Source organism: Phyllobates terribilis, unplaced genomic scaffold (genome assembly GCF_046119375.1).
Source record: "Phyllobates terribilis strain yellow unplaced genomic scaffold, ASM4611937v1 Scaffold_74__1_contigs__length_7073193, whole genome shotgun sequence".
Lineage (NCBI taxonomy): Eukaryota > Metazoa > Chordata > Amphibia > Anura > Dendrobatidae > Phyllobates > Phyllobates terribilis.
Window position 1 is genome coordinate 2,806,102 of NW_027362834.1, and position 22,199 is coordinate 2,828,300.

General features: G+C 44.7%; 13 non-coding genes across 13 annotated transcripts; all 13 read right to left on the reverse strand.

Annotated features, from left to right (window-relative positions):
• Positions 1-921: 921 nt before the first annotated feature.
• On the reverse strand, positions 922-1,112 carry LOC141195061 (U2 spliceosomal RNA). The gene has a single exon (XR_012267669.1). It is a non-coding gene; the product is annotated as a U2 spliceosomal RNA (small nuclear RNA).
• Positions 1,113-2,232: 1,120 nt separating this feature from the next.
• On the reverse strand, positions 2,233-2,423 carry LOC141195062 (U2 spliceosomal RNA). The gene has a single exon (XR_012267670.1). It is a non-coding gene; the product is annotated as a U2 spliceosomal RNA (small nuclear RNA).
• A 1,115-nt stretch (positions 2,424-3,538) lies between these two features.
• LOC141195063 (U2 spliceosomal RNA) lies at positions 3,539-3,729 on the reverse strand. Its single transcript, XR_012267671.1, has one exon. It is a non-coding gene; the product is annotated as a U2 spliceosomal RNA (small nuclear RNA).
• A 1,119-nt stretch (positions 3,730-4,848) lies between these two features.
• Positions 4,849-5,039, reverse strand: LOC141195117 (U2 spliceosomal RNA). The gene has a single exon (XR_012267723.1). It is a non-coding gene; the product is annotated as a U2 spliceosomal RNA (small nuclear RNA).
• A 1,120-nt stretch (positions 5,040-6,159) lies between these two features.
• LOC141196325 (U2 spliceosomal RNA) lies at positions 6,160-6,343 on the reverse strand. Its single transcript, XR_012268878.1, has one exon. It is a non-coding gene; the product is annotated as a U2 spliceosomal RNA (small nuclear RNA).
• A 6,307-nt stretch (positions 6,344-12,650) lies between these two features.
• LOC141195727 (U2 spliceosomal RNA) lies at positions 12,651-12,841 on the reverse strand. The gene has a single exon (XR_012268305.1). It is a non-coding gene; the product is annotated as a U2 spliceosomal RNA (small nuclear RNA).
• A 1,118-nt stretch (positions 12,842-13,959) lies between these two features.
• On the reverse strand, positions 13,960-14,150 carry LOC141195064 (U2 spliceosomal RNA). The gene has a single exon (XR_012267672.1). It is a non-coding gene; the product is annotated as a U2 spliceosomal RNA (small nuclear RNA).
• A 1,119-nt stretch (positions 14,151-15,269) lies between these two features.
• Positions 15,270-15,460, reverse strand: LOC141195066 (U2 spliceosomal RNA). Its single transcript, XR_012267674.1, has one exon. It is a non-coding gene; the product is annotated as a U2 spliceosomal RNA (small nuclear RNA).
• A 1,122-nt stretch (positions 15,461-16,582) lies between these two features.
• On the reverse strand, positions 16,583-16,773 carry LOC141195068 (U2 spliceosomal RNA). The gene has a single exon (XR_012267675.1). It is a non-coding gene; the product is annotated as a U2 spliceosomal RNA (small nuclear RNA).
• Positions 16,774-17,894: 1,121 nt separating this feature from the next.
• On the reverse strand, positions 17,895-18,085 carry LOC141195069 (U2 spliceosomal RNA). The gene has a single exon (XR_012267676.1). It is a non-coding gene; the product is annotated as a U2 spliceosomal RNA (small nuclear RNA).
• A 1,123-nt stretch (positions 18,086-19,208) lies between these two features.
• LOC141195070 (U2 spliceosomal RNA) lies at positions 19,209-19,399 on the reverse strand. The gene has a single exon (XR_012267677.1). It is a non-coding gene; the product is annotated as a U2 spliceosomal RNA (small nuclear RNA).
• A 1,118-nt stretch (positions 19,400-20,517) lies between these two features.
• LOC141195836 (U2 spliceosomal RNA) lies at positions 20,518-20,708 on the reverse strand. The gene has a single exon (XR_012268411.1). It is a non-coding gene; the product is annotated as a U2 spliceosomal RNA (small nuclear RNA).
• Positions 20,709-21,826: 1,118 nt separating this feature from the next.
• On the reverse strand, positions 21,827-22,017 carry LOC141195071 (U2 spliceosomal RNA). Its single transcript, XR_012267678.1, has one exon. It is a non-coding gene; the product is annotated as a U2 spliceosomal RNA (small nuclear RNA).
• Between the last annotated feature and the right edge of the window lie 182 nt (positions 22,018-22,199).

Consider the following 22,199-nt stretch of genomic DNA (forward strand, 5'->3'; position numbering starts at 1 on the left):
AACCCCCGGCTGTTCCCACCCGCCTCAACACCGTTGGAAGGGAGGAGAACCAATTAAGGCGGGGGGGGGGGTGGAACGAGCAGCTGTCTACCCTTAGCAGGAGGGTTGCTGATTAATTACCTCTCCTGCTGCTGCTGCTGCTGGCTGTCCAGCAGCAGACTGAAGGTGGCTGCTGCTGTGCGCAGGTATATAAAGGCTCAGAGCCTATTATGACACGCGCAGCCAGCGTTCCATTGCCACATTCCGTCTACTGCAGGCGGGATACTTGGATGGCTGAATGTCACTGAGAAGCTCACAGAGACCGCCATAAGCAACAGTTTAAAAGAATGCCACAGACTAATCAACCAAACTTTTTGGGTTGGTTTCTCTTTTATAGTCTGCAGGCATTAAATGAAAGAAGTCAGTGTTCCAGCAGAGGGAGACAACGTTTCAGAAAAGGCATTGTAGCAAACCAAAAAAGAAATTTTAAGCGCAGCAGAGTAACCAGCTCACATACCTGTTAGCTTAGGTGAGTTTAAAAGGCTGCTGTTGATAACAAGGGCATTTGCTAAATAGATGGTGTGTGTGCAACAATATACTGAAAGGTCAATTATATTGTGCAGCTTATCTCACCACCTGTAGTTATTTAGGTGAAAGCTCCAAAATGCTTGCCTAATATGTCTGTTTATCCAAAAGGAAGTATAGAGGGAGAGCTAGATAGATAGCATTGCATTACATTACATTACATGGCAATGCAATGCACAGTTGCTGAAGTTGAACCAAAATGAGCTTGTCATCTGGCTTCTGCAACTTTTAACATGAAAAATCCAATGAGGAGAAGAAAAGCAAAGCCAAAGAGTCCATCCCAAAATCCGACAAACAAGCAAAATGAACAAAAAGCATTGAATTCAATTCTTTCTGATTTTAGAAACTGCATTAAAGAAGGGGTGCACCGGTCCTGGAGATACTGCAATACCAGGTCAATGCGTGGAGTGGACAGAGCAAGCTCTTTTTCCATCTCCCTGTTCTAAAAATCCATTTAATATATGGTCCCCAGATAGGGGACGTATCAGATATTAAACTGATAAGAACAGATACTACACTTGATCTTAGCCAAAAGGCCGAGAAGCGATAACCAGAATTGGTTTCCGACTACGGTGCCACCCAAGGATTCTGAAAAGTCCATTTGTGGAGATGGCCACCTGGACTCCCGTTAAGAAGACATGCTGTCAACCTCTAGATCCCTCACATGCCTGCACTTTTCGGCTTGCTGCTGCTGCAATCCACGCGTTTTAGATCTGCATAACTCCACCTCTTTTAGCACAGTACCCTCAACCCCCGGCTGTTCCCACCCGCCTCAACACCGTTGGAAGGGAGGAGAACCAATTAAGGCGGGGGGGGGGTGGAACGAGCAGCTGTCTACCCTTAGCAGGAGGGTTGCTGATTAATTACCTCTCCTGCTGCTGCTGCTGCTGGCTGTCCAGCAGCAGACTGAAGGTGGCTGCTGCTGTGCGCAGGTATATAAAGGCTCAGAGCCTATTATGACACGCGCAGCCAGCGTTCCATTGCCACATTCCGTCTACTGCAGGCGGGATACCTGGATGGCTGAATGTCACTGAGAAGCTCACAGAGACCGCCATAAGCAACAGTTTAAAAGAATGCTACAGACTAATCAACCAAACTTTTTGGGTTGGTTTCTCTTTTATAGTCTGCAGGCATTAAATGAAAGAAGTCAGTGTTCCAGCAGAGGGAGACAACGTTTCAGAAAAGGCATTGTAGCAAACCAAAAAAGAAATTTTAAGCGCAGCAGAGTAACCAGCTCACATACCTGTTAGCTCAGGTGAGTTTAAAAGGCTGCTGTTGATAACAAGGGCATTTGCTAAATAGATGGTGTGTGTGCAACAATATACTGAAAGGTCAATTATATTGTGCAGCTTATCTCACCACCTGTAGTTATTTAGGTGAAAGCTCCAAAATGCTTGCCTAATATGTCTGTTTATCCAAAAGGAAGTATAGAGGGAGAGCTAGATAGATAGCATTGCATTACATTACATTACATGGCAATGCAATGCACAGTTGCTGAAGTTGAACCAAAATGAGCTTGTCATCTGGCTTCTGCAACTTTTAACATGAAAAATCCAATGAGGAGAAGAAAAGCAAAGCCAAAGAGTCCATCCCAAAATCCGACAAACAAGCAAAATGAACAAAAAGCATTGAATTCAATTCTTTCTGATTTTAGAAACTGCATTAAAGAAGGGGTGCACCGGTCCTGGAGATACTGCAATACCAGGTCAATGCGTGGAGTGGACAGAGCAAGCTCTTTTTCCATCTCCCTGTTCTAAAAATCCATTTAATATATGGTCCCCAGATAGGGGACGTATCAGATATTAAACTGATAAGAACAGATACTACACTTGATCTTAGCCAAAAGGCCGAGAAGCGATAACCAGAATTGGTTTCCGACTATGGTGCCACCCAAGGATTCTGAAAAGTCCATTTGTGGAGATGGCCACCTGGACTCCCGTTAAGAAGACATGCTGTCAACCTCTAGATCCCTCACATGCCTGCACTTTTCGGCTTGCTGCTGCTGCAATCCACGCGTTTTAGATCTGCATAACTCCACCTCTTTTAGCACAGTACCCTCAACCCCCGGCTGTTCCCACCCGCCTCAACACCGTTGGAAGGGAGGAGAACCAATTAAGGCGGGGGGGGGGGGTGGAACGAGCAGCTGTCTACCCTTAGCAGGAGGGTTGCTGATTAATTACCTCTCCTGCTGCTGCTGCTGCTGGCTGTCCAGCAGCAGACTGAAGGTGGCTGCTGCTGTGCGCAGGTATATAAAGGCTCAGAGCCTATTATGACACGCGCAGCCAGCGTTCCATTGCCACATTCCGTCTACTGCAGGCCTGGATGGCTGAATGTCACTGAGAAGCTCACAGAGACCGCCATAAGCAACAGTTTAAAAGAATGCCACAGACTAATCAACCAAACTTTTTGGGTTGGTTTCTCTTTTATAGTCTGCAGGCATTAAATGAAAGAAGTCAGTGTTCCAGCAGAGGGAGACAACGTTTCAGAAAAGGCATTGTAGCAAACCAAAAAAGAAATTTTAAGCGCAGCAGAGTAACCAGCTCACATACCTGTTAGCTCAGGTGAGTTTAAAAGGCTGCTGTTGATAACAAGGGCATTTGCTAAATAGATGGTGTGTGTGCAACAATATACTGAAAGGTCAATTATATTGTGCAGCTTATCTCACCACCTGTAGTTATTTAGGTGAAAGCTCCAAAATGCTTGCCTAATATGTCTGTTTATCCAAAAGGAAGTATAGAGGGAGAGCTAGATAGATAGCATTGCATTACATTACGTTACATGGCAATGCAATGCACAGTTGCTGATGTTGAACCAAAATGAGCTTGTCATCTGGCTTCTGCAACTTTTAACATGAAAAATCCAATGAGGAGAAGAAAAGCAAAGCCAAAGAGTCCATCCCAAAATCCGACAAACAAGCAAAATGAACAAAAAGCATTGAATTCAATTCTTTCTGATTTTAGAAACTGCATTAAAGAAGGGGTGCACCGGTCCTGGAGATACTGCAATACCAGGTCAATGCGTGGAGTGGACAGAGCAAGCTCTTTTTCCATCTCCCTGTTCTAAAAATCCATTTAATATATGGTCCCCAGATAGGGGACGTATCAGATATTAAACTGATAAGAACAGATACTACACTTGATCTTAGCCAAAAGGCCGAGAAGCGATAACCAGAATTGGTTTCCGACTACGGTGCCACCCAAGGATTCTGAAAAGTCCATTTGTGGAGATGGCCACCTGGACTCCCGTTAAGAAGACATGCTGTCAACCTCTAGATCCCTCACATGCCTGCACTTTTCGGCTTGCTGCTGCTGCAATCCACGCGTTTTAGATCTGCATAACTCCACCTCTTTTAGCACAGTACCCTCAACCCCCGGCTGTTCCCACCCGCCTCAACACCGTTGGAAGGGAGGAGAACCAATTAAGGCGGGGGGGGGGTGGAACGAGCAGCTGTCTACCCTTAGCAGGAGGGTTGCTGATTAATTACCTCTCCTGCTGCTGCTGCTGCTGGCTGTCCAGCAGCAGACTGAAGGTGGCTGCTGCTGTGCGCAGGTATATAAAGGCTCAGAGCCTATTATGACACGCGCAGCCAGCGTTCCATTGCCACATTCCGTCTACTGCAGGCGGGATACCTGGATGGCTGAATGTCACTGAGAAACTCACAGAGACCGCCATAAGCAACAGTTTAAAAGAATGCCACAGACTAATCAACCAAACTTTTTGGGTTGGTTTCTCTTTTATAGTCTGCAGGCATTAAATGAAAGAAGTCAGTGTTCCAGCAGAGGGAGACAACGTTTCAGAAAAGGCATTGTAGCAAACCAAAAAGAAATTTTAAGCGCAGCAGAGTAACCAGCTCACATACCTGTTAGCTCAGGTGAGTTTAAAAGGCTGCTGTTGATAACAAGGGCATTTGCTAAATAGATGGTGTGTGTGCAACAATATACTGAAAGGTCAATTATATTGTGCAGCTTATCTCACCACCTGTAGTTATTTAGGTGAAAGCTCCAAAATGCTTGCCTAATATGTCTGTTTATCCAAAAGGAAGTATAGAGGGAGAGCTAGATAGATAGCATTGCATTACATTACATTACATGGCAATGCAATGCACAGTTGCTGAAGTTGAACCAAAATGAGCTTGTCATCTGGCTTCTGCAACTTTTAACATGAAAAATCCAATGAGGAGAAGAAAAGCAAAGCCAAAGAGTCCATCCCAAAATCCGACAAACAAGCAAAATGAACAAAAAGCATTGAATTCAATTCTTTCTGATTTTAGAAACTGCATTAAAGAAGGGGTGCACTGGTCCTGGAGATACTGCAATACCAGGTCAATGCGTGGAGTGGACAGAGCAAGCTCTTTTTCCATCTCCCTGTTCTAAAAATCCATTTAATATATGGTCCCCAGATAGGGGACGTATCAGATATTAAACTGATAAGAACAGATACTACACTTGATCTTAGCCAAAAGGCCGAGAAGCGATAACCAGAATTGGTTTCCGACTACGGTGCCACCCAAGGATTCTGAAAAGTCCATTTGTGGAGATGGCCACCTGGACTCCCGTTAAGAAGACATGCTGTCAACCTCTAGATCCCTCACATGCCTGCACTTTTCGGCTTGCTGCTGCTGCAATCCACGCATTTTAGATCTGCATAACTCCACCTCTTTTAGCACAGTACCCTCAACCCCCGGCTGTTCCCACCCGCCTCAACACCGTTGGAAGGGAGGAGAACCAATTAAGGCGGGGGGTGGGTGGAACGAGCAGCTGTCTACGCTTAGCAGGAGGGTTGCTGATTAATTACCTCTCCTGCTGCTGCTGCTGCTGGCTGTCCAGCAGCAGACTGAAGGTGGCTGCTGCTGTGCGCAGGTATATAAAGGCTCAGAGCCTATTATGACACGCGCAGCCAGCGTTCCATTGCCACATTCCGTCTACTGCAGGCGGGATACCTGGATGGCTGAATGTCACTGAGAAGCTCACAGAGACCGCCATAAGCAACAGTTTAAAAGAATGCCACAGACTAATCAACCAAACTTTTTGGGTTGGTTTCTCTTTTATAGTCTGCAGGCATTAAATGAAAGAAGTCAGTGTTCCAGCAGAGGGAGACTACGTTTCAGAAAAGGCATTGTAGCAAACCAAAAAAGAAATTTTAAGCGCAGCAGAGTAACCAGCTCACATACCTGTTAGCTCAGGTGAGTTTAAAAGGCTGCTGTTGATAACAAGGGCATTTGCTAAATAGATGGTGTGTGTGCAACAATATACTGAAAGGTCAATTATATTGTGCAGCTTATCTCACCACCTGTAGTTATTTAGGTGAAAGCTCCAAAATGCTTGCCTAATATGTCTGTTTATCCAAAAGGAAGTATAGAGGGAGAGCTAGATAGATAGCATTGCATTACATTACATTACATGGCAATGCAATGCACAGTTGCTGAAGTTGAACCAAAATGAGCTTGTCATCTGGCTTCTGCAACTTTTAACATGAAAAATCCAATGAGGAGAAGAAAAGCAAAGCCAAAGAGTCCATCCCAAAATCCGACAAACAAGCAAAATGAACAAAAAGCATTGAATTCAATTCTTTCTGATTTTAGAAACTGCATTAAAGAAGGGGTGCACCGGTCCTGGAGATACTGCAATACCAGGTCAATGCGTGGAGTGGACAGAGCAAGCTCTTTTTCCATCTCCCTGTTCTAAAAATCCATTTAATATATGGTCCCCAGATAGGGGACGTATCAGATATTAAACTGATAAGAACAGATAAGGTTTCAACATAATTTTATTGTACATAAGTCAGATTACAAGACAATCAATGCGAAACCTTTCAAGTACAAAAAAACCCATAAAAACATTTGACAATTATACATTACAGAGAATAATCAATATAAAATAGAATTCCACATATAAAAGCACCATCTACGGTTCGCTTCCTTCTTGCCCATATCTTTTACATTTTTTAAATAATAAACATACATTTCACTAAAAGCCAGTTTAATACAATCAAGCACAGAAATAAAATCACGATTAAACAATAAAATATTCCTTGCTTTCCAAATTGCATTCTTGGCACAGTTTATTATACACCAGCAGATTTCAGATTGGTATGCAGTAGGGCAATTAAAAAGTCCGTATAAAACATATTCATAATAAAAGTCCTTTAAACCGCAAACCCACTTTAAAAGAATCCCAAATTTCCCCCAGAGTTCTTGTGCAAAGGTGCAGTTCCAAAAAAGGTGCATAACGGTCTCATCACAATGGCAAGAGTCTCTTGGGCATTTTGCCCGTGCCACCAGGCCTCTCCGGTGTTGGAATTCTCTGGTTGGGAGGCACTGGTGGACGGACATCCAGGCAAGGTCTTTATGGACATTGGCGAGGAACTTCCCGAAGACATTCCTCCACACACGTTTGGATCTGTTCCATGAGTAGTTGCAAACTGGGGATGTCTCTTCTTCTCTCCTCAAATGGACAAATAGCTTCTTCCGGTCCAGAAGGATGTCAGCTCCAAGGTCTTTTAAATTATGAGTCTTTGTAACTTTTTCTAAAATAATAAGGTGCTTTGGTGGACACAATAAAACAGGCGCTGATAAGGATGGCCTAAACCATCTCTTAAAGATAAAACCACACGTGTATTTTAAAAACAGGCCAAAAGTACTATCAGACTTAAAAGCTTTAAAACAAAAACAGAAAAAATTTACATATAAAAACAGGCGAAGATCGGGAACATCTTTTCCTCCATTCTGCTTTCTCTTATACATTTCTGATCGTTTAAGCTTTTCCATTTTAGAGCCCCATATAAACATAAAAATACAACGAGTTAGTTTTTTTAGCATTAAGTCAGAGGGAGGATACACCATGGCAATATATAAAATCATAGGTAATAAAACAGATTTAATAACAAGGACTTTCCCTTCGATCGAAAGATTCCTCAGGGTCCAAAAGGAAAGTTTCTTTGCCATTTTATCTTGAACCTCTCCCCAACTCACAAGCCCATCATTATTTGCATCAAATACAACCCCTAAAATTTTCACATTGTCATATTTCACATTAACAGTCGGTAAGTCATTTCTATCCCAGGCACCCATAATCAAACACTCAGTTTTATTAAAATTCATTTTAAAACCAGAAGCTTGACTAAAAAGATTGGTGCACAATACTACTCTCCGGAGTGAAGCAGGATCAGTGCAAATAGCCGTCACGTCATCCATATATCCAAGCACTTTAACCTGAGCCCCTCCCCCTCCTGGGACAGGAACCCCCCGGACTACCTTGTCTTTCCGGATCATGCATAAAAGGGGTTCCATAGCGCAAATAAACAGAATTGGGGATAATGGACATCCCTGCTTCACTCCGGATTCCAGTGGGATAAAATCAGTTAAAAAACCATTGACAGAGATTTGTGAAAACATATTATTATATAAACTCTTAATGCGAGATAAAAACCAGTCTGGGATTGCCATTTGTTTTAAAACTTTAAAAAGATATTCATGAGAAACCCTGTCAAACGCTTTCTCGAAGTCTAGCGCCAACAGGGCCAGCCCTTGATCCCTGTCTTTACTGTACCATATTACGTCTCTGATCGTATTTAGGGTCTCTGTAATACTCCTCCCTGGTACACCACATACTTGTTCGGGTTGTATTAACACATTAATAACAGTTTTAAAACGACATGCAATAATCTTAGCTAAAACCTTGTAATCCATGTTAAGGAGGGTGATAGGTCTCCAATTTTTGAGGTCGTCCCGAGCGCCCTTCTTCTTGTATATTAAGGACACTATCCCCCTCCTCCATGACTTGGGTAACTTATCACACAAAAAAACCTCTTTAAAAAGTGCTAAAAGATCCTCTTTTAAAATATCCCAAAAGGATAAATAAAATTCCACAGGAAGGCCATCAGCTCCTGGGGCTTTCCCTCTTGAAAAACTTTTAAAAACACTAAAAAGTTCTTCTAAAGTAATATCTTTTGTTAAAAACCCCTGATCTGCAGAATTTAGCCTAAAATCCAGGACATTAAGAGCATCTTGTAAAAACACATTATTAACACTTTTTTTGCTAAAAAGGTTTCTATAAAAATTAAAAGCTACCCTCTTCATACCTTGTATTGTGCTATCTCCATCTAGGCAGGTAATCGTTTCTTTCCTCTCCACCACTTTTTTGAAAAAGAAACGTGTACACTTTTCTCCTTCTTCTAAAAATTGCACCTTAGAATTAAATATTATTTCCTTCCCTTTTTGTTCAAGGTATGACTGTATCTCATTTTTAAGGCTTACAATATCATCATGCACCTCTAAGCCTATCTCTTTGAATTTAAGGAGAGTCTGCAGTCTAGTATTCAAATTTGCATAGCCCTGCTTCTTCTGCCTCGCCTTCCTCTTCCCAGCCCTGATAAAAAAAAGTTGGATCTTGTCTTTAATCCCTTCCCACCAGGACAGCATTTTAAAATATGGGGGTTTGAGCTGCCTCCATTGTTGGTACTTTTTGATAAAATCTGACCTTACCAGGGGGTCTTCCAATAGGTGTTCCCCCAGGCGCCACAACCCTCTATTCACCTTTAGTTCCCCCTGGTATTCTATCTCTAATTTTAATATGTTATGGTCAGAAAATAAATTAGGAATTAAAACAAAATATACAGGGCTAAAAGTTTCAGATAAAAAGATAAAATCGATCCTGGAGGTCACTCCCCGACCGGACCACGTAAATCCCGGGTCCGTCGGCGATAGCGACCTCCAGGCATCGCGCAACTTAAAATCTGTCTGCAAATTACTTAATAAAAAACATGATTTATCTAATTTACGGATTGGGTCACCTCCTCCTCGGCGCTCATTTACACTGAGGCAATTAAAGTCCCCAGCTACCAAAAGAGGAGATGACCCTACACAGAACAACGGTAAAATCTCAAACAATTGTATCCGCTCTTGTTTATCTGGAGGGGCATACACATTTATAACACGAAAGTTAAAATTATTAAAACATAAATGTACTAATATAGCTCTGCCGGGCACAATCTCAGTGACAGAGGAGATTATAAAAGCATTACCTCGGCAGAGCAGACCCACACCAGCTGATTTATTCTCATTAGAGCCGGACCAAATGGAGGGCCCTAGTTTCCAGTCTTTCTTTAGCTCATTATACCGTAGTCCGTGTTGCAGACCGCATTCCTGTAGGAAACAAATATCAAAGTCTAATGTTTTGAAAAAATCAAAGAGAGCAGCCCTGCGGACAGGGCTCTTTAAAGATCTCACATTGAGTGAGAGACACTTAATAGATGGCATTTGTGTCATGGGGGAGGGGAGTCATCCATTATATCCCCTGCAGACCCCGTCAAGCTCTCGAGTGTTGAGGAGAAGCAGAGAATATTCTGGGGGTCCGAACCGGATATCGGATACCCGGAGGAACCGGGTTGCCATATATCGTCCCTGGCAAGGCACACATCAGGCGAGTCTGGATTAAATGCCGGAGGATCGTCCGCTCTCAACTTTTTGCCACACGGCTCAATCACGTCGCTCGTGCAGTCATCCTCCGCTATTGCTGTGTGGCCTCTCACTTCCTGAAGACTCTCCAGGTCAGACATGAAAACCTCACCATCATTGCCACCTGCTGGACAAAGAACCGTGGTCTGCTGGCACGAGTCCCTAGGTATGTCTGGGGTCTTCGACACAGAGCCCCCCACCGCCAACTCATTGGGGGCGCCCTGCTCCAACACACCAGGGACCATCGACACAGTGGTCTTCTCCCTGACGGGAGAGTCCCTCTGCTCCGGTCTTTGGGTGGTCCGCCCTCCGCCCTTTTTCTGGGACTTCGCCACAGGAGGCTCTCCACGGGGGAGACCCGACTCCTGCTCCATCCTCTCCGTCTCCTTCCTCGCGCCCTTGACCTTCTCCGCCACCTCCTCTGTTGTGGAAACAGAAGGACGAGGCTCAGGTCCTTTACTGGTCTCCGGAACACGAACTGGTCCTTCCCGTGGCATAGGTCCTCCAGCAGCTTCCGCATATGTTCGGGTCTTGGTCTTCAGTGGGCACTCCCGAAATATATGGCCGTCCACGCCACAAAGGTTGCAAGAATCCTTATGGGGGCAATCCTTAAATAAATGTCCTAGTAGACCACAGTTATTACAACGGAATGCCTTGGACTCTGCACAATTGCTCTGGACATGCCCCATTTTCCCACAATTTCGACAGTACATAGGCATGCCAGCATAAAATAAATACCCCCGACTTTTCCCGATAGTGATAGTAGAGGGGGGGTGATGTGTTCCTCCATAGCCCTGGGGATCCTTCCGCAACCGCACAAGAAACCTCCGCTTCCCACCCCAGAAGCCAACAGAGTTCTTCACAGGCCCAATGTATCTCACCTCATCACAGTGACGGCTCAAACAGGTTTGGATGTCCTGCCTCTCCACAAAAGGGTTGGGAAAATACGTTGTTATTTGTACCTCCTCATGGACGAAAAGCAGGGAAAACACCAGGCCATCCATCTCATCTCTCCAACCATGCTCGTTCACCTTCTGGACCAACTGTTGGCAGCATCCTTGGTTCTTAAAAGTGATGGTATAAATACCTTTGAGTTCATTGTCCTGGAAGCAAAAGATGTCATCTCTGTCGAACTCCAGGATCCCAAGGAGGATGGTATTGCAGACGAAGCGGATACCTTTCTGCTCTCTGAAACTTTCCAAGACCTCGATACGGATTGTGTTCCTCATCCGGGGCTCTCCCGATGCAAAAGAAATTGTAGCAGGCATCCTTCCACGAAAGCGTCCCAACTACAGAAGAAAAGAAAAAAGGCGTGAGCCTTTTTAAGGGATCGCAACACGTTGTAAGGGGACTAAGCCAGCTCCCTAATAGCAGCAGGGGGGTGAAGCCCCACCGTAAGGTGGGACGATCCCCCCAGGCCAAGGAGCCGGGTACCCCAAACACCTATCAGCCAAGACCAGATGCAATGCCTAAACACCACACCCAATCTTAGCCAAAAGGCCGAGAAGCGATAACCAGAATTGGTTTCCGACTACGGTGCCACCCAAGGATTCTGAAAAGTCCATTTGTGGAGATGGCCACCTGGACTCCCGTTAAGAAGACATGCTGTCAACCTCTAGATCCCTCACATGCCTGCACTTTTCGGCTTGCTGCTGCTGCAATCCACGCGTTTTAGATCTGCATAACTCCACCTCTTTTAGCACAGTACCCTCAACCCCCGGCTGTTCCCACCCACCTCAACACCGTTGGAAGGGAGGAGAACCAATTAAGGCGGGGGGGGGGTGGAACGAGCAGCTGTCTACCCTTAGCAGGAGGGTTGCTGATTAATTACCTCTCCTGCTGCTGCTGCTGCTGGCTGTCCAGCAGCAGACTGAAGGTGGCTGCTGCTGTGCGCAGGTATATAAAAGCTCAGAGCCTATTATGACACGCGCAGCCAGCGTTCCATTGCCACGTTCCGTCTACTGCAGGCGGGATACCTGGATGGCTGAATGTCACTGAGAAGCTCACAGAGACCGCCATAAGCAACAGTTTAAAAGAATGCCACAGACTAATCAACCAAACTTTTTGGGTTGGTTTCTCTTTTATAGTCTGCAGGCATTAAATGAAAGAAGTCAGTGTTCCAGCAGAGGGAGACAACGTTTCAGAAAAGGCATTGTAGCAAACCAAAAAAGAAATTTTAAGCGCAGCAGAGTAACCAGCTCACATACCTGTTAGCTCAGGTGAGTTTAAAAGGCTGCTGTTGATAACAAGGGCATTTGCTAAATAGATGGTGTGTGTGCAACAATATACTGAAAGGTCAATTATATTGTGCAGCTTATCTCACCACCTGTAGTTATTTAGGTGAAAGCTCCAAAATGCTTGCCTAATATGTCTGTTTATCCAAAAGGAAGTATAGAGGGAGAGCTAGATAGATAGCATTGCATTACATTACATTACATGGCAATGCAATGCACAGTTGCTGAAGTTGAACCAAAATGAGCTTGTCATCTGGCTTCTGCAACTTTTAACATGAAAAATCCAATGAGGAGAAGAAAAGCAAAGCCAAAGAGTCCATCCCAAAATCCGACAAACAAGCAAAATGAACAAAAAGCATTGAATTCAATTCTTTCTGATTTTAGAAACTGCATTAAAGAAGGGGTGCACCGGTCCTGGAGATACTGCAATACCAGGTCAATGCGTGGAGTGGACAGAGCAAGCTCTTTTTCCATCTCCCTGTTCTAAAAATCGATTTAATATATGGTCCCCAGATAGGGGACGTATCAGATATTAAACTGATAAGAACAGATACTACACTTGATCTTAGCCAAAAGGCCGAGAAGCGATAACCAGAATTGGTTTCCGACTACGGTGCCACCCAAGGATTCTGAAAAGTCCATTTGTGGAGATGGCCACCTGGACTCCCGTTAAGAAGACATGCTGTCAACCTCTAGATCCCTCACATGCCTGCACTTTTCGGCTTGCTGCTGCTGCAATCCACGCGTTTTAGATCTGCATAACTCCACCTCTTTTAGCACAGTACCCTCAACCCCCGGCTGTTCCCACCCGCCTCAACACCGTTGGAAGGGAGGAGAACCAATTAAGGCGGGGGGGGTGGAACGAGCAGCTGTCTACCCTTAGCAGGAGGGTTGCTGATTAATTACCTCTCCTGCTGCTGCTGCTGCTGGCTGTCCAGCAGCAGACTGAAGGTGGCTGCTGCTGTGCGCAGGTATATAAAGGCTCAGAGCCTATTATGACACGCGCAGCCAGCGTTCCATTGCCACATTCCGTCTACTGCAGGCGGGATACCTGGATGGCTGAATGTCACTGAGAAGCTCACAGAGACCGCCATAAGCAACAGTTTAAAAGAATGCCACAGACTAATCAACCAAACTTTTTGGGTTGGTTTCTCTTTTATAGTCTGCAGGCATTAAATGAAAGAAGTCAGTGTTCCAGCAGAGGGAGACAACGTTTCAGAAAAGGCATTGTAGCAAACCAAAAAAGAAATTTTAAGCGCAGCAGAGTAACCAGCTCACATACCTGTTAGCTCAGGTGAGTTTAAAAGGCTGCTGTTGATAACAAGGGCATTTGCTAAATAGATGGTGTGTGTGCAACAATATACTGAAAGGTCAATTATATTGTGCAGCTTATCTCACCACCTGTAGTTATTTAGGTGAAAGCTCCAAAATGCTTGCCTAATATGTCTGTTTATACAAAAGGAAGTATAGAGGGAGAGCTAGATAGATAGCATTGCATTACATTACATTACATGGCAATGCAATGCACAGTTGCTGAAGTTGAACCAAAATGAGCTTGTCATCTGGCTTCTGCAACTTTTAACATGAAAAATCCAATGAGGAGAAGAAAAGCAAAGCCAAAGAGTCCATCCCAAAATCCGACAAACAAGCAAAATGAACAAAAAGCATTGAATTCAATTCTTTCTGATTTTAGAAACTGCATTAAAGAAGGGGTGCACCGGTCCTGGAGATACTGCAATACCAGGTCAATGCGTGGAGTGGACAGAGCAAGCTCTTTTTCCATCTCCCTGTTCTAAAAATCCATTTAATATATGGTCCCCAGATAGGGGACGTATCAGATATTAAACTGATAAGAACAGATACTACACTTGATCTTAGCCAAAAGGCCGAGAAGCGATAACCAGAATTGGTTTCCGACTACGGTGCCACCCAAGGATTCTGAAAAGTCCATTTGTGGAGATGGCCACCTGGACTCCCGTTAAGAAGACATGCTGTCAACCTCTAGATCCCTCACATGCCTGCACTTTTCGGCTTGCTGCTGCTGCAATCCACGCGTTTTAGATCTGCATAACTCCACCTCTTTTAGCACAGTACCCTCAACCCCCGGCTGTTCCCACCCGCCTCAACACCGTTGGAAGGGAGGAGAACCAATTAAGGCGGGGGGGGGTGGAACGAGCAGCTGTCTACCCTTAGCAGGAGGGTTGCTGATTAATTACCTCTCCTGCTGCTGCTGCTGCTGGCTGTCCAGCAGCAGACTGAAGGTGGCTGCTGCTGTGCGCAGGTATATAAAGGCTCAGAGCCTTTTATGACACGCGCAGCCAGCGTTCCATTGCCACATTCCGTCTACTGCAGGCGGGATACCTGGATGGCTGAATGTCACTGAGAAGCTCACAGAGACCGCCATAAGCAACAGTTTAAAAGAATGCCACAGACTAATCAACCAAACTTTTTGGGTTGGTTTCTCTTTTATAGTCTGCAGGCATTAAATGAAAGAAGTCAGTGTTCCAGCAGAGGGAGACAACGTTTCAGAAAAGGCATTGTAGCAAACCAAAAAAGAAATTTTAAGCGCAGCAGAGTAACCAGCTCACATACCTGTTAGCTCAGGTGAGTTTAAAAGGCTGCTGTTGATAACAAGGGCATTTGCTAAATAGATGGTGTGTGTGCAACAATATACTGAAAGGTCAATTATATTGTGCAGCTTATCTCACCACCTGTAGTTATTTAGGTGAAAGCTCCAAAATGCTTGCCTAATATGTCTGTTTATCCAAAAGGAAGTATAGAGGGAGAGCTAGATAGATAGCATTGCATTACATTACATTACATGGCAATGCAATGCACAGTTGCTGAAGTTGAACCAAAATGAGCTTGTCATCTGGCTTCTGCAACTTTTAACATGAAAAATCCAATGAGGAGAAGAAAAGCAAAGCCAAAGAGTCCATCCCAAAATCCGACAAACAAGCAAAATGAACAAAAAGCATTGAATTCAATTCTTTCTGATTTTAGAAACTGCATTAAAGAAGGGGTGCACCGGTCCTGGAGATACTGCAATACCAGGTCAATGCGTGGAGTGGACAGAGCAAGCTCTTTTTCCATCTCCCTGTTCTAAAAATCCATTTAATATATGGTCCCCAGATAGGGGACGTATCAGATATTAAACTGATAAGAACAGATACTACACTTGATCTTAGCCAAAAGGCCGAGAAGCGATAACCAGAATTGGTTTCCGACTACGGTGCCACCCAAGGATTCTGAAAAGTCCATTTGTGGAGATGGCCACCTGGACTCCCGTTAAGAAGACATGCTGTCAACCTCTAGATCCCTCACATGCCTGCACTTTTCGGCTTGCTGCTGCTGCAATCCACGCGTTTTAGATCTGCATAACTCCACCTCTTTTAGCACAGTACCCTCAACCCCCGGCTGTTCCCACCCGCCTCAACACCGTTGGAAGGGAGGAGAACCAATTAAGGCGGGGGGGGGGGGTGGAACGAGCAGCTGTCTACCCTTAGCAGGAGGGTTGCTGATTAATTACCTCTCCTGCTGCTGCTGCTGCTGGCTGTCCAGCAGCAGACTGAAGGTGGCTGCTGCTGTGCGCAGGTATATAAAGGCTCAGAGCCTATTATGACACGCGCAGCCAGCGTTCCATTGCCACATTCCGTCTACTGCAGGCGGGATACCTGGATGGCTGAATGTCACTGAGAAGCTCACAGAGACCGCCATAAGCAACAGTTTAAAAGAATGCCACAGACTAATCAACCAAACTTTTTGGGTTGGTTTCTCTTTTATAGTCTGCAGGCATTAAATGAAAGAAGTCAGTTTTCCAGCAGAGAGAGACAACGTTTCAGAAAAGGCATTGTAGCAAACCAAAAAAGAAATTTTAAGCGCAGCAGAGTAACCAGCTCACATACCTGTTAGCTCAGGTGAGTTTAAAAGGCTGCTGTTGATAACAAGGGCATTTGCTAAATAGATGGTGTGTGTGCAACAATATACTGAAAGGTCAATTATATTGTGCAGCTTATCTCACCACCTGTAGTTATTTAGGTGAAAGCTCCAAAATGCTTGCCTAATATGTCTGTTTATCCAAAAGGAAGTATAGAGGGAGAGCTAGATAGATAGCATTGCATTACATTACATTACATGGCAATGCAATGCACAGTTGCTGAAGTTGAACCAAAATGAGCTTGTCATCTGGCTTCTGCAACTTTTAACATGAAAAATCCAATGAGGAGAAGAAAAGCAAAGCCAAAGAGTCCATCCCAAAATCCGACAAACAAGCAAAATGAACAAAAAGCATTGAATTCAATTCTTTCTGATTTTAGAAACTGCATTAAAGAAGGGGTGCACCGGTCCTGGAGATACTGCAATACCAGGTCAATGCGTGGAGTGGACAGAGCAAGCTCTTTTTCCATCTCCCTGTTCTAAAAATCCATTTAATATATGGTCCCCAGATAGGGGACGTATCAGATATTAAACTGATAAGAACAGATACTACACTTGATCTTAGCCAAAAGGCCGAGAAGCGATAACCAGAATTGGTTTCCGACTACGGTGCCACCCAAGGATTCTGAAAAGTCCATTTGTGGAGATGGCCACCTGGACTCCCGTTAAGAAGACATGCTGTCAACCTCTAGATCCCTCACATGCCTGCACTTTTCGGCTTGCTGCTGCTGCAATCCACGCGTTTTAGATCTGCATAACTCCACCTCTTTTAGCACAGTACCCTCAACCCCCGGCAGTTCCCACCCGCCTCAACACCGTTGGAAGGGAGGAGAACCAATTAAGGCGGGGGGGGGGGTGGAACGAGCAGCTGTCTACCCTTAGCAGGAGGGTTGCTGATTAATTACCTCTCCTGCTGCTGCTGCTGCTGGCTGTCCAGCAGCAGACTGAAGGTGGCTGCTGCTGTGCGCAGGTATATAAAGGCTCAGAGCCTATTATGACACGCGCAGCCAGCGTTCCATTGCCACATTCCGTCTACTGCAGGCGGGATACCTGGATGGCTGAATGTCACTGAGAAGCTCACAGAGACCGCCATAAGCAACAGTTTAAAAGAATGCCACAGACTAATCAACCAAACTTTTTGGGTTGGTTTCTCTTTTATAGTCTGCAGGCATTAAATGAAAGAAGTCAGTGTTCCAGCAGAGGGAGACAACGTTTCAGAAAAGGCATTGTAGCAAACCAAAAAAGAAATTTTAAGCGCAGCAGAGTAACCAGCTCACATACCTGTTAGCTCAGGTGAGTTTAAAAGGCTGCTGTTGATAACAAGGGCATTTGCTAAATAGATGGTGTGTGTGCAACAATATACTGAAAGGTCAATTATATTGTGCAGCTTATCTCACCACCTGTAGTTATTTAGGTGAAAGCTCCAAAATGCTTGCCTAATATGTCTGTTTATCCAAAAGGAAGTATAGAGGGAGAGCTAGATAGATAGCATTGCATTACATTACATTACATGGCAATGCAATGCACAGTTGCTGAAGTTGAACCAAAATGAGCTTGTCATCTGGCTTCTGCAACTTTTAACATGAAAAATCCAATGAGGAGAAGAAAAGCAAAGCCAAAGAGTCCATCCCAAAATCCGACAAACAAGCAAAATGAACAAAAAGCATTGAATTCAATTCTTTCTGATTTTAGAAACTGCATTAAAGAAGGGGTGCACCGGTCCTGGAGATACTGCAATACCAGGTCAATGCGTGGAGTGGACAGAGCAAGCTCTTTTTCCATCTCCCTGTTCTAAAAATCCATTTAATATATGGTCCCCAGATAGGGGACGTATCAGATATTAAACTGATAAGAACAGATACTACACTTGATCTTAGCCAAAAGGCCGAGAAGCGATAACCAGAATTGGTTTCCGACTACGGTGCCACCCAAGGATTCTGAAAAGTCCATTTGTGGAGATGGCCACCTGGACTCCCGTTAAGAAGACATGCTGTCAACCTCTAGATCCCTCACATGCCTGCACTTTTCGGCTTGCTGCTGCTGCAATCTACGCGTTTTAGATCTGCATAACTCCACCTCTTTTAGCACAGTACCCTCAACCCCCGGCTGTTCCCACCCGCCTCAACACCGTTGGAAGGGAGGAGAACCAATTAAGGCGGGGGGGGGGGGGTGGAACGAGCAGCTGTCTACCCTTAGCAGGAGGGTTGCTGATTAATTACCTCTCCTGCTGCTGCTGCTGCTGGCTGTCCAGCAGCAGACTGAAGGTGGCTGCTGCTGTGCGCAGGTATATAAAGGCTCAGAGCCTATTATGACACGCGCAGCCAGCGTTCCATTGCCACATTCCGTCTACTGCAGGCGGGATACCTGGATGGCTGAATGTCACTGAGAAGCTCACAGAGACCGCCATAAGCAACAGTTTAAAAGAATGCCACAGACTAATCAACCAAACTTTTTGGGTTGGTTTCTCTTTTATAGTCTGCAGGCATTAAATGAAAGAAGTCAGTGTTCCAGCAGAGGGAGACAACGTTTCAGAAAAGGCATTGTAGCAAACCAAAAAAGAAATTTTAAGCGCAGCAGAGTAACCAGCTCACATACCTGTTAGCTCAGGTGAGTTTAAAAGGCTGCTGTTGATAACAAGGGCATTTGCTAAATAGATGGTGTGTGTGCAACAATATACTGAAAGGTCAATTATATTGTGCAGCTTATCTCACCACCTGTAGTTATTTAGGTGAAAGCTCCAAAATGCTTGCCTAATATGTCTGTTTATCCAAAAGGAAGTATAGAGGGAGAGCTAGATAGATAGCATTGCATTACATTACATTACATGGCAATGCATTGCACAGTTGCTGAAGTTGAACCAAAATGAGCTTGTCATCTGGCTTCTGCAACTTTTAACATGAAAAATCCAATGAGGAGAAGAAAAGCAAAGCCAAAGAGTCCATCCCAAAATCCGACAAACAAGCAAAATGAACAAAAAGCATTGAATTCAATTCTTTCTGATTTTAGAAACTGCATTAAAGAAGGGGTGCACCGGTCCTGGAGATACTGCAATACCAGGTCAATGCGTGGAGTGGACAGAGCAAGCTCTTTTTCCATCTCCCTGTTCTAAAAATCCATTTAATATATGGTCCCCAGATAGGGGACGTATCAGATATTAAACTGATAAGAACAGATACTACACTTGATCTTAGCCAAAAGGCCGAGAAGCGATAACCAGAATTGGTTTCCGACTAGGGTGCCACCCAAGGATTCTGAAAAGTCCATTTGTGGAGATGGCCACCTGGACTCCCGTTAAGAAGACATGCTGTCAACCTCTAGATCCCTCACATGCCTGCACTTTTCGGCTTGCTGCTGCAATCCACGCATTTTAGATCTGCATAACTCCACCTCTTTTAGCACAGTACCCTCAACCCCCGGCTGTTCCCACCCGCCTCAACACCGTTGGAAGGGAGGAGAACCAATTAAGGCGGGGGGGGGGGTGGAACGAGCAGCTGTCTACCCTTAGCAGGAGGGTTGCTGATTAATTACCTCTCCTGCTGCTGCTGCTGCTGGCTGTCCAGCAGCAGACTGAAGGTGGCTGCTGCTGTGCGCAGGTATATAAAGGCTCAGAGCCTATTATGACACGCGCAGCCAGCGTTCCATTGCCACATTCCGTCTACTGCAGGCGGGATACCTGGATGGCTGAATGTCACTGAGAAGCTCACAGAGACCGCCATAAGCAACAGTTTAAAAGAATGCCACAGACTAATCAACCTAACTTTTTGGGTTGGTTTCTCTTTTATAGTCTGCAGGCATTAAATGAAAGAAGTCAGTGTTCCAGCAGAGGGAGACAACGTTTCAGAAAAGGCATTGTAGCAAACCAAAAAATAAATTTTAAGCGCAGCAGAGTAACCAGCTCACATACCTGTTAGCTCAGGTGAGTTTAAAAGGCTGCTGTTGATAACAAGGGCATTTGCTAAATAGATGGTGTGTGTGCAACAATATACTGAAAGGTCAATTATATTGTGCAGCTTATCTCACCACCTGTAGTTATTTAGGTGAAAGCTCCAAAATGCTTGCCTAATATGTCTGTTTATCCAAAAGGAAGTATAGAGGGAGAGCTAGATAGATAGCATTGCATTACATTACATTACATGGCAATGCAATGCACAGTTGCTGAAGTTGAACCAAAATGAGCTTGTCATCTGGCTTCTGCAACTTTTAACATGAAAAATCCAATGAGGAGAAGAAAAGCAAAGCCAAAGAGTCCATCCCAAAATCCGACAAACAAGCAAAATGAACAAAAAGCATTGAATTCAATTCTTTCTGATTTTAGAAACTGCATTAAAGAAGGGGTGCACCGGTCCTGGAGATACTGCATTACCAGGTCAATGCGTGGAGTGGACAGAGCAAGCTCTTTTTCCATCTCCCTGTTCTAAAAATCCATTTAATATATGGTCCCCAGATAGGGGACGTATCAGATATTAAACTGATAAGAACAGATACTACACTTGATCTTAGCCAAAAGGCCGAGAAGCGATAACCAGAATTGGTTTCCGACTACGGTGCCACCCAAGGATTCTGAAAAGTCCATTTGTGGAGATGGCCACCTGGACTCCCGTTAAGAAGACATGCTGTCAACCTCTAGATCCCTCACATGCCTGCACTTTTCGGCCTGCTGCTGCTGCAATCCACGCGTTTTAGATCTGCATAACTCCACCTCTTTTAGCACAGTACCCTCAACCCCCGGCTGTTCCCACCCGCCTCAACACCGTTGGAAGGGAGGAGAACCAATTAAGGCGGGGGGGGGGGTGGAATGAGCAGCTGTCTACCCTTAGCAGGAGGGTTGCTGATTAATTACCTCTCCTGCTGCTGCTGCTGGCTGTCCAGCAGCAGACTGAAGGTGGCTGCTGCTGTGCGCAGGTATATAAAGGCTCAGAGCCTATTATGACACGCGCAGCCAGCGTTTCATTGCCACATTCCGTCTACTGCAGGCGGGATACCTGGATGGCTGAATGTCACTGAGAAGCTCACAGAGACCGCCATAAGCAACAGTTTAAAAGAATGCCACAGACTAATCAACCAAACTTTTTGGGTTGGTTTCTCTTTTATAGTCTGCAGGCATTAAATGAAAGAAGTCAGTGTTCCAGCAGAGGGAGACAACGTTTCAGAAAAGGCATTGTAGCAAACCAAAAAAGAAATTTTAAGCGCAGCAGAGTAACCAGCTCACATACCTGTTAGCTCAGGTGAGTTTAAAAGGCTGCTGTTGATAACAAGGGCATTTGCTAAATAGATGGTGTGTGTGCAACAATATACTGAAAGGTCAATTATATTGTGCAGCTTATCTCACCACCTGTAGTTATTTAGGTGAAAGCTCCAAAATGCTTGCCTAATATGTCTGTTTATCCAAAAGGAAGTATAGAGGGAGAGCTAGATAGATAGCATTGCATTACATTACATTACATGGCAATGCAATGCACAGTTGCTGAAGTTGAACCAAAATGAGCTTGTCATCTGGCTTCTGCAACTTTTAACATGAAAAATCCAATGAGGAGAAGAAAAGCAAAGCCAAAGAGTCCATCCCAAAATCCGACAAACAAGCAAAATGAACAAAAAGCATTGAATTCAATTCTTTCTGATTTTAGAAACTGCATTAAAGAAGGGGTGCACCGGTCCTGGAGATACTGCAATACCAGGTCAATGCGTGGAGTGGACAGAGCAAGCTCTTTTTCCATCTCCCTGTTCTAAAAATCCATTTAATATATGGTCCCCAGATAGGGGACGTATCAGATATTAAACTGATAAGAACAGATACTACACTTGATCTTAGCCAAAAGGCCGAGAAGCGATAACCAGAATTGGTTTCCGACTACGGTGCCACCCAAGGATTCTGAAAAGTCCATTTGTGGAGATGGCCACCTGGACTCCCGTTAAGAAGACATGCTGTCAACCTCTAGATCCCTCACATGCCTGCACTTTTCGGCTTGCTGCTGCTGCAATCCACGCGTTTTAGATCTGCATAACTCCACCTC